A 14,452-nucleotide genomic window follows, 5' to 3' on the forward strand; every position below is an offset into this window, starting at 1 on the left:
CTTGATATTTAGCCAATTCAGAATCGTTAAGTACTAATGAACTCGATTGACCCGTCAACTCTGTGTTGAACCTTGATGAAGTACGAGTTATGGACCGTGGCATCAGACTTATAGACTCATAAGCCGTTGTACTACTGGGGGAATCCACTGATTTGCGGACAGAAAATTTATCATTTGAGTTATCATTTATTTGGAGTGACGGAGAAGTTGTGGGACGGTGCCGTGTCCAGGAATCAGGATCATTTGGAGTTGCTTCGATCCGAGCCAATTTCCTATTCATTTGTTCCGTCTTACTCGATTCTCTTGACACATATTTACCCGCAGGAGCCAAAGGATTATCCCCTGGTGGATTTTGCGATAAATCACCAATTATGTTTGGTTTCCTCCCCACCCTGCAGGGATCTAGACGAACCAGTGGAGGCGCTGATTGAAGAGGCAGAGCAACTGGGGGGTGAGATGGAGATGCATCACGGGACCTTTCCTCTGTCGATATTTCTTTCCCACGGGAGGTAGGAGGATAATTCCCGATCAGGAGCAACTGGCGTTGCTTCCTCCTGATAAAGAACTTAAGACTATTCCGAATCTTCGATACAGATATGCTGATCCTACATTCTAAAAGACTCCGATATATAGTAGATAGAGATTTACTAGGTTCTGCATCCGTATGAGCTACCGCAGCCTGTGACGAATCTTCCGTAGATGATATTGTTTCTAGATAATAGGAAGAGTCTTCTCTTACGGATTGTAGTCGCTTACTAGCTTCGTAAGCTCTATCCGGGGAGCGACGTGGGGTATTGTAGAACCACCGGAGGAGTCTCCAACAGTATGATTTCATATATTATTTATATGGTGAGGAGGGGAATTCACGAAGTAAATTACTAAGTGGATGAATCCCCGTAATCGAATCCTCTTTTCTAATTCCCTTCTCTAATCGTCACTATACCATCCTAATTTCCTTCCCTCATCTCATTCGCTTCTTCTAGGAACCTCCGGATCGGTCGAAATATTAGAATCCCTCGATTGATACACGTGAAAAACGAGCAAGTTCAGCAGCTTTTTCTTCTGTTTCTCCCGACGCCGAATCCTCACCAATCCGGGTTAGGGGAATGTCTTGCCGACCCCTCATCTTCAAGTAAAGGACTCGACGAGGATAGAAACCTCCTCGAATTTCCAATTTAACTGCTTGTATATCTCTCATTGCAAATTGGATACAAATACGACGGTTTCCCCCGGGGAAACCCCAGCGAGAAATGGGGAAGATTCCTTCTCATTTATCAAATGAATTGTAGCCGCTACCCACATCCCGAAATATCGTACGCCACGGATAAAATCCAGGGAAGAGACCCGCGATACCATAGAAACACATCACAATACCTTGTGGAATGAAAACAATCTGTCCAGATGGAAGTGTGGGGATTAAATCTTCACCAATATAACTAGAGATTCCAACCGCCGGAAAACCCATTGCGCCACGAACCGGGATACGGGCCCAACACAAATTACTGAATCTACGAGAACCTCTTGGAGAATCTACTCGAAACCATTCGGATTGACGATTCATTAATACTCCCTCCAGAAATTGCCTTGTTGGAATGAATCAGCCGCTTATATTGTTATTGGTCCCACCTCTACCCTACCCCCCCCCCCCCTCCCCGAATAGATGCAGATACAGATACAGCCGATGCTTCGACATCACTTCATTTTGAAAAGGATTCTTGGAAGGGATTCTGTTTCCGAGAAGTTTAGAACATTTTCCACTGTTTTGGTGCGTAGGTGGGGGTCGCTAAGATCTATATGTCTTAGCAACGATGGAACGATCCACGTCTCACTTATCCATAAGGGGAAAGTGAGATATAGATTGAGATGACGTTAAAGATTCCCAAGTGCTAAAACAAGTGCTCAAATAAAATAACCGCCGGTGAAGCTATGTGGAAAGAATATATCCGACCGAATCAAAAGCAAGAGTAGTAGTCGTAATTGATCGATCCTATGGAACAATTTCCGTGAGATAGTGTACAGAACAAGAAATTGTAGAATTTCGTCCCGTTCTATATAAATAAACAGAGATATCATTGTAATTGCCGGAAAGACCGAACCTACTAGGGGTACAGAAATGGAAGGTAAATAGGACGCTGTCGTAATGGAATCACCTCAAGTAAGAAAGATATGACACAGATAGATGTATCTATAATGACATTATATTGTTATTTTTATCTTTTATCCCCCAATGTCTAATAATAGTCTCCTTATCTCACGTAGAAAGGAAGTTTTTATACATTCGATATATCGAGACAGTTACTCGGAAATTGCTACGAAATCCATATTGTTTCCGGTAAGGTATCTGATTCCAGCTCCGATCAACTGACTCAATGAATCTGCAGACATCCGCGGTGTCTACTTCGTCGAATCAGGCGCACAGCAGAGTCCGAAATTATACCGATGGTTAATCTCGATTTCTTACTGAGGTATAATTGCATTGTGGCATAATTTGCATGGCGTGATATCAGAGAAGGATAGAAAAGTATTGTTACGACGGTTCGCTGAATAAATTCCTCTCATTGGAGAGGTAGAGAGATTAGTAGGACAACCCCGAATTGATAATTCCTAACTTGATTAATGAGAAGGAGGGAGAGTGATAGAAACGGGGGTTTAACCGAATGGGGGGAAAGGAGGTTCAATTCCTTTTACAAGGAGCTGAAGAATAAAGCTCAGATATCTCACTCGGAACACCTTTTAGAGGATTACGTGGAACAATTGAATCGGGTGATCCATGATCAAATAAAGATTCAGCTACTTGAAAGCCATCGGGTATCTTCTGACGCAGTGTTTGTTCAATCACCCTTTTCCCAGCAAATGCTATGTATGCTTTGGACTCAGCAATAATTACGTCCCCTAACGTACCAGAACTAGCAGTAACACCACCCGTAGTTGGATAGGTAGGAACCGATATATATAATAATCCCTTCTGAACCTGATGTATTTGTGGGACGGGAGGAATCTTAGCCATCTGCATCAGACTCAACGTCCCTTCTTGCGTACGTGCTCCGCCGGAAGCACAGATAATAACTAGTGGAAGGGATTGATCCGTGGCACATTCGATTGAGCGGGTAATCTTTTCACCTACCACAGAACCCATACTTCCCCCCGTGGATTGAAAGTCCGTAACACCAAGCGCAATAGGTGTCCCGTTTAGACATCCCACCCCTGTCTGAACAGCATCAGTTAAACCCGTTCGTTTCTGGGAGTTGATGATGCGACTTCCATGAGAATCCCCGTCAGAGAAACCTGGAACATCTTATGCAGTCATGTCTTCATCCATGGGAATCCAAGTGTCACGATCGATCGGAAGTTCGATTCTTTCTGTACTAGTCATTGGGGGGTGATAGCCGCACTCCTCACAAATATTTTTATTTTGTTTTGGGAATCTCACGTAAAGCATGTTACCGCAGTTGTCACACCGAGTCCACAACCCCCTGTCGGTATCAATGCTTATGTCTCTATTCCTTCCTCTCTCACTCAAAACGTAACCCTTTGTGGCTTTTTCGAGGAAAGCCCCGATCAATCCACCAAATTCGCGTTTATCTTCGAACCGATTTCTCACAGACATAGGAATTTCCTCATTCATTTCTTCTCCTTCGCTTCGGAGGTAAAAACAGTCGATTCTATTAGATTTCATTTCATCAATGAGATAGACACAGAGATGGAGAAATCATTTCTGAACTATCAGGATCAGCGTCTGTTCGGAATAGGCGTCGAATCGAGACTGACTCCGAATCCGATAACTAATTGGCAATTGACTGATCATCTATTTGATCAATCATATGTTAGAACCCCACAAATAATTATCCAATAACACTTCGTGGAAATAGTTGTGTCGTGTACTGAGAGGCACTGAATCATTTCCTTACTACTCGAGTCTCTGCAGCTCGTATTCCACCTCTCCTATGCAAATTGGGGGGGATTCGAACCCCCGTCCCCATGGATCGGAACCATGTGCTCTCATCCGCTGAGCTACCAACTCCGATCCGTGGCATATCGGGAGTATGGAGGGGAATGTTCCTTCTCCCTATACTCCCTGTTCGCCCCACGAATCCTACCGAATGAATGAGATTCCCGAATAGTTACGGAAATTACAATGTATCAATTGTGTCGAATTCAAATTTGATCTGTTTCCATACCTCGCAAGCAGCAGCCAATTCGGGACTCCACTTACTAGCTTCGCGGATAATCTCGTTACCTTCACGAGCAAGATCACGTCCCTCATTACGAGCTTGTACACAAGCCTCCAATGCAACTCGATTAGCTACGGCGCCTGGTGCGTTTCCCCAGGGGTGTCCCAAGGTTCCTCCGCCGAACTGTGAGACAGAATCATCTCCGAAGATTTCAGTTAGAGCGGGCATATGCCAGACATGGATACCTCCCGAGGCTACGGGAAATACACCTGGCATGGATACCCAATCCTGAGTGAAATATATACCACGGCTTCGGTCTTTCTCGATATAATCGTCGCGTAGCAAATCGACGAAACCCAGTGTGACTTCTCGTTCTCCCTCCAGTTTACCCACTACGGTCCCGGCGTGGATATGATCCCCGCCGGACATACGCAATGCTTTGGCTAGGACACGAAAATGGATACCGTGATTTCTCTGTCTATCGATAACAGCATGCATCGCGCGGTGGATATGAAGCAGTAGCCCATTATCTCGACAATAAAAGGCCAAGCTAGTATTTGCAGTGAAGCCTCCCGTCAAATAATCATGCATGACGATGGGTGCTCCCGATTCTCTAGCAAAGACTGCTCTTTTCATCATTTCCTCACACGTACCCGCAGTGGCATTTAGATAATGTCCTTTTATTTCGCCCGTTTCGGCCTGAGCCTTGAAAAGAGCTTCTGCCACAAACAGGAACCGGTCCCTCCAACGCATGAATGGTTGAGAATTTACGTTCTCATCATCCTTCGTAAAATCAAGTCCGCCACGGAGACATTCGTAAACAGCCCTGCCATAGTTTTTAGCAGATAAGCCCAATTTTGGCTTGATTGTACATCCCAGCAAGGGACGACCATATTTGTTCAGTTTATCCCTTTCGACTTGGATACCGTGAGGCGGCCCAATGAAAGTCTTGGAATAAGCAGGAGGAATTCTCAGATCCTCCAAACGTAGAGCTCGTGGGGCTTTAAATCCAAATACGTTACCTACAATGGAAGTGAACATATTGGTGACGGAACCCTCTTCAAATAGATCCAAAGGATAAGCTACATATGCGATATATTGATTCTCTTCCCCAGCAACGGGTTCGATGTCGTAGCATCGACCCTTGTAACGATCGAGACTAGTCAGTCCATCCGTCCACACAGTGGTCCACGTACCTGTGGAAGATTCTGCAGCTACTGCAGCTCCAGCTTCCTCAGGCGGTACCCCGGGTTGCGGAGTCATCCGGAAGGCTGCCAAGATGTCAGTATCTTTGGTCTCATAATCGGGAGTATAGTAAGTTAGTCGATAATCTTTAACACCAGCTTTGAACCCAATACCTGTTTTAGTCTCTGTTTGTGGTGACATGAGTCCCTCCTTACAATTCAATTAGTAAATCCTGCAAGGATGAGATCTGCTCGACATAGATGGAAGAATTCAACGTGAAGCGTGGAATAGGTCCTGATAGATTCGACTCGAGACGTTTGTCGAAACTCTACCTCAAGCATGGGACATTAGTATTTTATAATACGTCCCACATGTAATGCAACTGACTCTGGTTGTTTCGCACGGAAATTGCTTGAAGAATTAGATCGTAATACATCTCGATACATTGACTCGGGAATCTTTTCGTGGTTAGACTGGTCAGTAGAAGCAAAAAAGGGGATTGAATTCGATATCTGGTTCGCTTTGCGAATAGACGGGGGAAAAAAGGGGATTCGACGAATGAGATGTAGCAATCACATCTAACTAGATGGACCAACTCGTGGGTATCGCGCTCTTTTGCCTCCGACCCATATGTGGAGAGGAGGAAATCAAATCCTACAGTACCTGTCACCCATCTGGATGGATCGGAATCGACTTCCGAGGAAGCAAATGATATGTTTGAAAAAGGGGGAGAAGGGTGTGGAACTAGTAACTCCCCACCATCAACCAATTAGCAATGAAATGCCAGATGGTTCTGCCAATTCGACAATCAAATGAAGATAATACACCAAAACAGTTACGAAAACCAGTTCTTCTGCTTTTGGAATTTCTAAATCAGTGGAGAGAAATGTGGGATATATTACCCAGATCATTGGACCAGTATCGGATGTGTCTTTCCCTCCAGGTAAAATGCCCAATATCTACAACTCTTCGATGGTTAAGGGGAAAAACCCGGCGGGTCAAGAGATTAATGTTACTCGTGAGGTGCAACAATTACCGGGTAATAATGAAGTCAGAGCCGTAGCTATGAGTGCTACAGATGGTCTGATGAGAGGTATGGGCGTCGTCGATACAGGAGCTCCTCTCAGTGTTCCTGTTGGTGAAATTACTCCTGGTTGAATCTCTAATGTCCCTGGTGAACCCGTCGATGACTTGGGTCCCGTAGATATTGGTACGACGTCCCCCATTCATAGATCCGCTCCGGCATTTACGCAGTTGGATACTAAATTATCTATATTTGAGACGGGGATTAAAGTCGCGGATCTTTTGGCTCCCTATCGTCGAGGAGGAAAGATTGGATCATTTGGAGGAGCTGGAGTGGGAAAAACGGTTCCTATCACGGAATCAATTAACAACATCGCCAAGGCTCACGGAGGTGTATCTGTATTTGGTGGGGTGGGGGAACGCACCCGTGAGGGTAATGATCTTTACATGGAAACGAAGGAATCGAAAGTTATTAATGAACAAGATATATCAGAATCGAAGGTGGCTCCAGTTCATGGTCAGATGAATGAACCACCAGGAGCTCGTATGAGAGTTGGTTCAACTGCTCTGACAATGGCTGAATATTTCCGAGATGTGAACAAGCAAGATGTCCTTTTATCTATCGACAACATATTTCGTTTTGTCCAAGCAGGATCAGAAGTTTCTGCTTTATTGGGTAGAATGCCTTCCGCCGTGGGTCATCAACCAACTCTTAGTACAGAAACGGGATCCCCACAAGAGAGAATTACTTCTACCAAGGAAGGATCGATAACTTCTATTCAAGCTGTTTATGTACCTGCAGATGATTCGACTGACCCAGCTCCTGCTACAACATTTGCACACCCAGATGCTACCACTGTGCTTTCGAGAGGACTAGCAGCTAAAGGTATTTATCCGGCTGTAGATCCCTTGGATTCGACTTCAACCATGTTACAACCCTGGATTGTGGGTGAAGAGCATTACGAAACCGCACAAGGGGTTAAACAGACTTTACAGCGTTATAAGGAATTGCAAGATATTATAGCTATTCCCGGACTGGATGAATCGTCAGAAGAGGACCGTCTAACGGTAGCTCGGGCTCGGAAGATAGAACGTTTCTTATCACAACCCTTCCTCGTAGCAGAAGTATTTACTGGTTCGCCAGGGAAATATGTTAGTTTAACAGAAACCACTAAGGGATTTCAAATGATTCTTCCTGGAGAATTGGATAATCTCCCTGAACAAGCTTTTCATCTGGTTGGCAACATCGATGAAGCCACCACGAAGGCTGCAACCTTACAAGTGGAGGGTCAATGAAAGGGATGGTACTGAATCTTCGTGTAATGGCTCCTAATCGAACTGTTTGGAATTCTGAGGTTCGAGAAATCGTCCCATCTACGAGTAGTGGCCAGATTGGTGTATTGCCCAATCACGCTCCACTTCTTACAGCTTTGGATATGGGAGTCCCGAAGGTACGTCACGATGGACAGTGGTCCGCAATGGCGTTGATGGGTGGTTTCGCCATGGTAGACAGTAATCAGGTAACAACATCAGTCAACGAAGCAGAACGAGCTACCGAAATTGATCCTGAGGAGGCTCGGGAAGCTCTTCAGACAGCTCAAGCTGACGCAGCTCAAGCCGAAGGCAGAAGGAAAGCTATTGAAGCTAATCTAGCATTTAAAAGAGCTAAGGCGAGATTAGAGGCTTCAAATACTACTCAATCATTCCCACTTTTAGTTGCGCCTGTGAGAAACGACGGGAAAAGCATGATGGGACACACAATGATTTGTTAGTCCCGTAATACTTCGTATCCATCCCAAATATTTGTAGAACTTATTAGGTATCATTTCAAGTATTGTGGTACCTAATGAGTTTTACCTACTATTGGATTCGAACCAATGACTCTCGCCGTATGAAAGCGACACTCCAACCACTGAGTTAAGTAGGCTTCTATTGCTTGTAGTACTCTATTATACCGACCCAGGGAGAGAATTTCAAACAATTAGAACATCAATAAATATTTGATTTTAACGGCAAAAGATGAGTCTCGCCTCCTTCTCGGTTGGTTACCAGCTTGACAGGGATCATCCGATGCATTATACTAATGTAGCCACAGGGCTATAGCTCAACGGTAGAGCACCTCGTTTACACGTGCGCCGATGCTTCTCGGGAAGGGTTCGTCGCTATTCAACCGATCTACGCGGAATATACCGCGTAAGTTACTTATGTCTTACCCTATTGGGAGATGTGGAAGAACAGTAGCATGACGAAGAATCGATCGGAAAAAGGATCGATTTCGGTGGGTTGATATGGTCAGTAGATGATACGTCTAATGCTAAGGGTGGTGGGGGCAATGCGAGGACCTCAACAAGATCTCTTCTTCGTCCTACGAACCTTGAGGTGTATGAGGGTATCGTATCTCCTTCCTAGGCGATCGAGACACTTAGAATTAAGTGGATTTGTGTCTACGGGATGCAAACCTGTGTCAACACTAAGAATCTTCTCGAGAGACTTCGGGATTGCTTCGGAGGGAACGAGTTCTTCGAGCACACGGAACCATTTCTTTGTTATTTATAATGAAGCAAAGGATGGTGCATCAACAATGGCTTCTTCCTCCCATCCGGTGGAAGACTAGTTGATGAGGGAGCCCAATGCCACGAAAGAAGCATGTTGGGTTCGTGAAGCAGTTCAAGAATTTATATATTCCGATCTGCATTACCGAGAATGTTTACGGTTCGAATCCGTATAGCCCTAATCTTTAATGATAAGCCGGTCTCGCCCATCGCAGCGGAACTAATTGAGAATTACCCAGATTCAACGCGACTCGCATGAACTATATAGATCGTAGGGTCACTACTTCCGTTTCGATCAGGGGATAGGGATGAAGATCAGGAAGGAGAAGGAATTATTCATTAATAAGTTCCTCAATGATGGTCAATCGGAGAAAATTCAGATAAGAATCTAAATTGACGGATTGCTTTCCATAATAGATAATCCGTATAAATCAATCTTATGCATCGATTCGGTAGGGAGGTACATACCATACCCCACTACCTACTTAGTAGAATATAGTCCCCATCCGGTTCTTCCGGCAATTTGACTCATCTCACGGATTCCAGCCAAGAGCTCATTTCCGGATGGGGAGTCCCGTTTCTAATAATCTTCTCGCAAGTCCATTTGGTATCCAGCATCTTCCGAGGACTGGATCGGAGGGACGATTGGCTCATCACTGGGGGGGTGTACATCCCGATTCCATTCTGGGATGAGATGTCCGTGAGCCACGTCTGGCATCTCATCCCCGATCGAACGATCGAGGAGTCAGCAACCCCCCCCCCCTTCACTTATCATAAAGATGTTACACCCACACGGTGGGGTGAGAAGATAAATACCGAAGCAGGAGGAGTATGTAAATGTTTTTGCTTCCTAAACACGATTCCTTCCGGATCCTCCTACTAGTATCCATCCTTATTCCCTATACAGCCTTTTCGGTTTCCAGATCCGTCGCACCCATCCGCGAGGGGCCTGAAAAACTAACAAGCTATGAATCAGGTATGGAACCAAAGGGAGGGGCTTGGATCCAATTCCAGATCCGTTATTATATGTTTGCCCCGGTATTCGTTATTCCCGACGTCGAGACGGTCTCTCCCTATCCCCGGGCTATGAGTTTCAGGGAATTGGGTCTATTTGCTTTTACTGAAGTGTCTATCCCCATATCCATATTAATTGTCGGTTCGATTTATGCATGGTGAAAAGGAGCATTGGAATGGTCCTAATTTCTAACTATTCGGGTAAGAGGAACGGAGTCGACTCCCGTGGGGGGAATCCACTAATTAACTCCGTGGAGTCCTTCTCCCCCGATCAAGACACATCAAACTCGATTATTTTGACTAACTTGAATGATCTCTCCAATTGGTCTCGACTTTCCAGTTTGTGGCCACTCCTTTACGGTACTAGCTGCTGCTCCATTGAATTCGCCTCATTAATTGGTTCACGCTTCGACTTCGACCGGTACGGTCTAGTACCAAGATCCAGCCCCAGACAAGCTGATCCCATAATAACGGCGGGTACTATCACCATGAAGATGGCTCCGTCTCTAGTGAGACTCTATGAACAAATGCCCGAACCAAAGTATGTAATTGCTATGGGGGCATGTACCATTACGGGAGGCATGTTTAGTACGGATTCTTACAGCACCGTTCGCGGAGTGGATAAATTGATTCCTGTGGACATTTATTTGCCGGGTCGTCCGCCCAAGCCCGAAGCTATTATTGATGCTGTGACAAAACCCCGCAAAAGAATTGCTCAGGAAAACTATAGGGATCGAACTTCTTGTCGAACCCGGAAGAGATATTTTAGTCTGAATCACCGACTTTTTTTCGTACCCAATACCTATACCGGTGAATACAATCAACGAATCGCAAATCAGTCTTCGAAATCCCTATCAAATATCCTCTCGAAGGGATTGAGTGGATTCGAAAGTATGCATGAAGAATCCGTATCAGAGGCGGGCGGGTGAAGATATTCCACAGAGATATAGAACGTTAGCTAATATGAGTATTATCAATAACAACGGCGATTCCAACATCGAGATGCGGGGTCGATTACCCGCTTGGTCGACTAGACATAGTTTAGCCCACAGACCTTTAGGTTCTGATTACCGGGGTGTCGAGATCCCACAGGTCAAAGCAGGGGATTGGCCTTCTATAGCTGTTGCTTCATATGCGTGCGGTTTCAATTATCCCCGTTCCCAATGTGCCTATGATGCAGCACCAGGAGGATCCCTAGCTAGTGTGTATCATCTGACGGAGGTGCGAGACGATGCAGATCAACCTGAAGAAGTATGTACAAAAGTCTTCGTTCCGAGAAAAGACCCCAGGATTCCATCCGTTTGTTGGGTTTGGAAAAGTTCCAATTTCCAGGAACGGGAATCCTATGATATGTTAGGAATCACTTATGAGAGTCATCCGCACCTACAACGTATCTTAATGCCTGGGAGCCGGCTGGGATGGCCTTTACGTAAGGATTATGTCGTACCCGACTTTTATGAGCTACAGGATGCTTATCGAATTGGGACGGAGGCAAAATTGAAAGCCATCCTCCCACTAGCCAATTCTGTATCATTCTATTTAATCTTGTGCGGCAGGTGAGGCTGGTCTACCTTATTTGAGACACTTGTTTCTCGTACGATCAATCGCATCCACGTATCTGCATCGAAATCCGCACCTACATATGCACGTTCAAGCGTATGTAGGTGTGGGTATAGATACATACCCCGACCAGTAGACCAATAAGCAATCCATATTTTTTTTTTGGATTCTCCTATTTCCAAGTGCGGTTTTCGCCCGCAGCCATCAGATCAAATTATTTCCCATCGGTATGCCAGGAACCAGACTTGAACTGGTGACACGAGGATTTTCAGTCCTCTGCTCTACCTACTGAGCTATCCCGGCCAGTGATTCCGCGATAATCCCAAACAAATATCCCAGCGTGGATTGATTCTTTCCCTTACCTATCCGTCCAATCGAAGTAACTATCCTCACGAATCCATTTTTTTTTTTATACCTTGCAGGCGAACCATTCAGACAATCCATTGGATTTGCCGAATGGTTCAGTCGCAAACCACTCAAAAATATTCTCGAGCTGGGGACGAGACATCAATCCGATTCGATTGAGCTATGAATCGGGAGCATGGATCCCCTCTCGTTTAGGTGGAGGAAATCAATACGTATTCGGGAGATGTATCTCGATACCCTTCGTCCGCTTGATGGGTCGAAGAATCCCATCCACCAGAATAGACGGGGAGGGATTTCTCTGTTTCATGGGGTAGATGCTTCCCACAACTCCTACGCAATTTGGATAATATGTTTCATCCCGTTCTACTGGGGATGTAGGGACTCGAACCCTCACGGTCCTACAAAGACCAACGGATTTTCTTTCTACCACAATTTGCATTGCTGTTTCCATCAACGGCGTAGAGTTGGACTCCATCTCTATCCGCGAAGGTCTGTTACTAATGGTTATTCATCGAACCATATTCATCCGAATACGGAGTATACATACACAAAGAGGAAATCAGGAGAAGATGGGATTCGGGGATAATCGAGTAGATCCCACCAATACCCGAGATTCTCGAGATTTTGATACAATCCTCGGTGCGGATGTTGAGTATGCACTGGGAGAGGATCCTCGCCGCTTATAGGATCATTCTAGATTGAATCATCCATGGAAAGAGAACATCTATCCGCTTAATGAATAATAGAAATTAATAGATCGTTCGTCGGAATAGCTTCCGTCGAGTCTCTGCACCTATCTCATCATCCGAATCCTGCTTCTGAAATGAGATTTGGCTCAGGATCGCCTACTAAATAATCCTAGGTTTCCCTGAATTTGAAAGCTATCACTCGGTGTGTTTCCATACCTAGGCTCAATCCAATCGAGTCCGCAGCGTCTACCATTCCGCCATACCCCCCCCCCCCTTGAGTCCCAAACCGAAGCAATGGATCTGCAATTGCATCAAATCCTTTTGCATGCCATCCGAGTTTGCATGTTCCATGCCATTTGTTCCAGAGATATTTCACGAGTCTCTTGATTCCGGTCAAGCGGAAATTATATACCCCGTCCCGATTCCCGAATTCTCAACCTCTTCCCTTTTCTGTTTCTATTCCCAATTTCCTCCAGAAAGGGACTCCACCGATCCCAGAGAATATATATCTGCGAGACCATACCCTGCTTCTCCGTATTCGCGTACCCATAAGAATTATACACGGGTGGGGTAATTAAATCAATACGATACGGTAGGAGATGGAATTATCGACTCATCTAACCCATCTCTGTGGTTGAATAACCCTTGCGGCTGACTGCGCCGTGGGCGCAACCACCATTGTCGCTTTAGGAGGGTTCTATTCCATCCCATGGGGTTCAAAAGAACCAGGAAAGCTTGGTTTGGATTCGGAAGTACCACATTCACAAGGCAGAGGTTATCGGTTCGATTCCGGCAGAATATTGCCCAGTATCAGTCGATGCACCAATACCGTGTCTCCCTTCGGCTTTGTCCCCCGCGTCGAAGCCTCCATTTCCAATAGAGTCGATGGGAATTCGAGTATTTGTTCGTCTACATTCATATGTTATGATTATTACAAATACCAAATGTTCAACAAAATTGGGTGACACTTATAAATAGTACCAGTACTTCGATTACGGAGAGGTCCATTCCGGGTCTTACCATGCTTACAAAGAAGGAGTTTTTATGTCTCGTTATCGAGGACCCCGTCTGAAAATAATACGTCGTCTCAAGGATCTACCCGGGCTTACAAATAAAACATCAAATCCGAGAGAAGCACGAATTGCTATTGATTAATCTGCTTCGAGAAAGGTATCTCAATTTTGCGTGCGTCTGGAAGCCAAACAGAGATTACGTTTCAATTATGGATCAACGGAACGACAATTGCCTAGATACGTTCGTATTGCTAGAAGAGCCAAGGGTTCAACAGGTCAAGTACCATTACAGCTACTCGAAATGCGTCCAGATAATATTGTTTCTCGTCCAGGTATGGCTCCTACTATTCCTGCAGCTAGGCAATTAGTTAATCATAGACACATTCTAGTGAACGATCGTATAGTCGATATACCGAGTTACCGTCGCAAACCAAAAGATACTATTATTGTGAGAAATCGACCGGGTTCTCGCAATGGACCAAATAGAGAGATGGAATTTCTCGGGGAGACAAAATACCTGATCATTCAACTTTTTCCTCGTCGGGAGACAGTAGACCCACAGGATTAGTGAATGGAATCGCAAATCGGGAGTCCACTGGGTTGGATATAAATGAATTGCTCGTCGTTGAGTATTACTCCCGCAAAGCCTAACCCCAAGTAATTATCTAATAGTCTGGGATTCCTCATTCTGAAATTCGGATACCCCCCCCCCGGGGGGGGGGATTCTTGGAATTATTATTTGAAATCGGGAGTACTAACTGGAAGCATTCAAAGGATTAGCAATTCTTTGGGGTGCCGGAACAGAGTCAATGACGGAATGCAAAGGGGAAAGGGGGGGATTCGAACCCCCGGTAAACAAGAGTCTACATAGCATTTCA

General features: G+C 45.2%; 2 non-coding genes across 2 annotated transcripts; both read right to left on the bottom strand.

Moving 5' to 3' along the window:
• Window positions 1-3,947: 3,947 nt before the first annotated feature.
• On the bottom strand, window positions 3,948-4,021 carry TRNAR-CCG (transfer RNA arginine (anticodon CCG)). Its single transcript has one exon. It is a non-coding gene; the product is annotated as a tRNA-Arg (tRNA).
• Window positions 4,022-11,736: 7,715 nt separating this feature from the next.
• TRNAF-GAA (transfer RNA phenylalanine (anticodon GAA)) lies at window positions 11,737-11,809 on the bottom strand. Its single transcript has one exon. It is a non-coding gene; the product is annotated as a tRNA-Phe (tRNA).
• Between the last annotated feature and the right edge of the window lie 2,643 nt (window positions 11,810-14,452).

Source organism: Dipteris shenzhenensis, unplaced genomic scaffold (assembly GCF_047967505.1).
Source record: "Dipteris shenzhenensis isolate YYH24624 ecotype China unplaced genomic scaffold, Dip_SZ_1.0 scaf0177, whole genome shotgun sequence".
Taxonomy (NCBI): Eukaryota; Viridiplantae; Streptophyta; class Polypodiopsida; order Gleicheniales; family Dipteridaceae; genus Dipteris; species Dipteris shenzhenensis.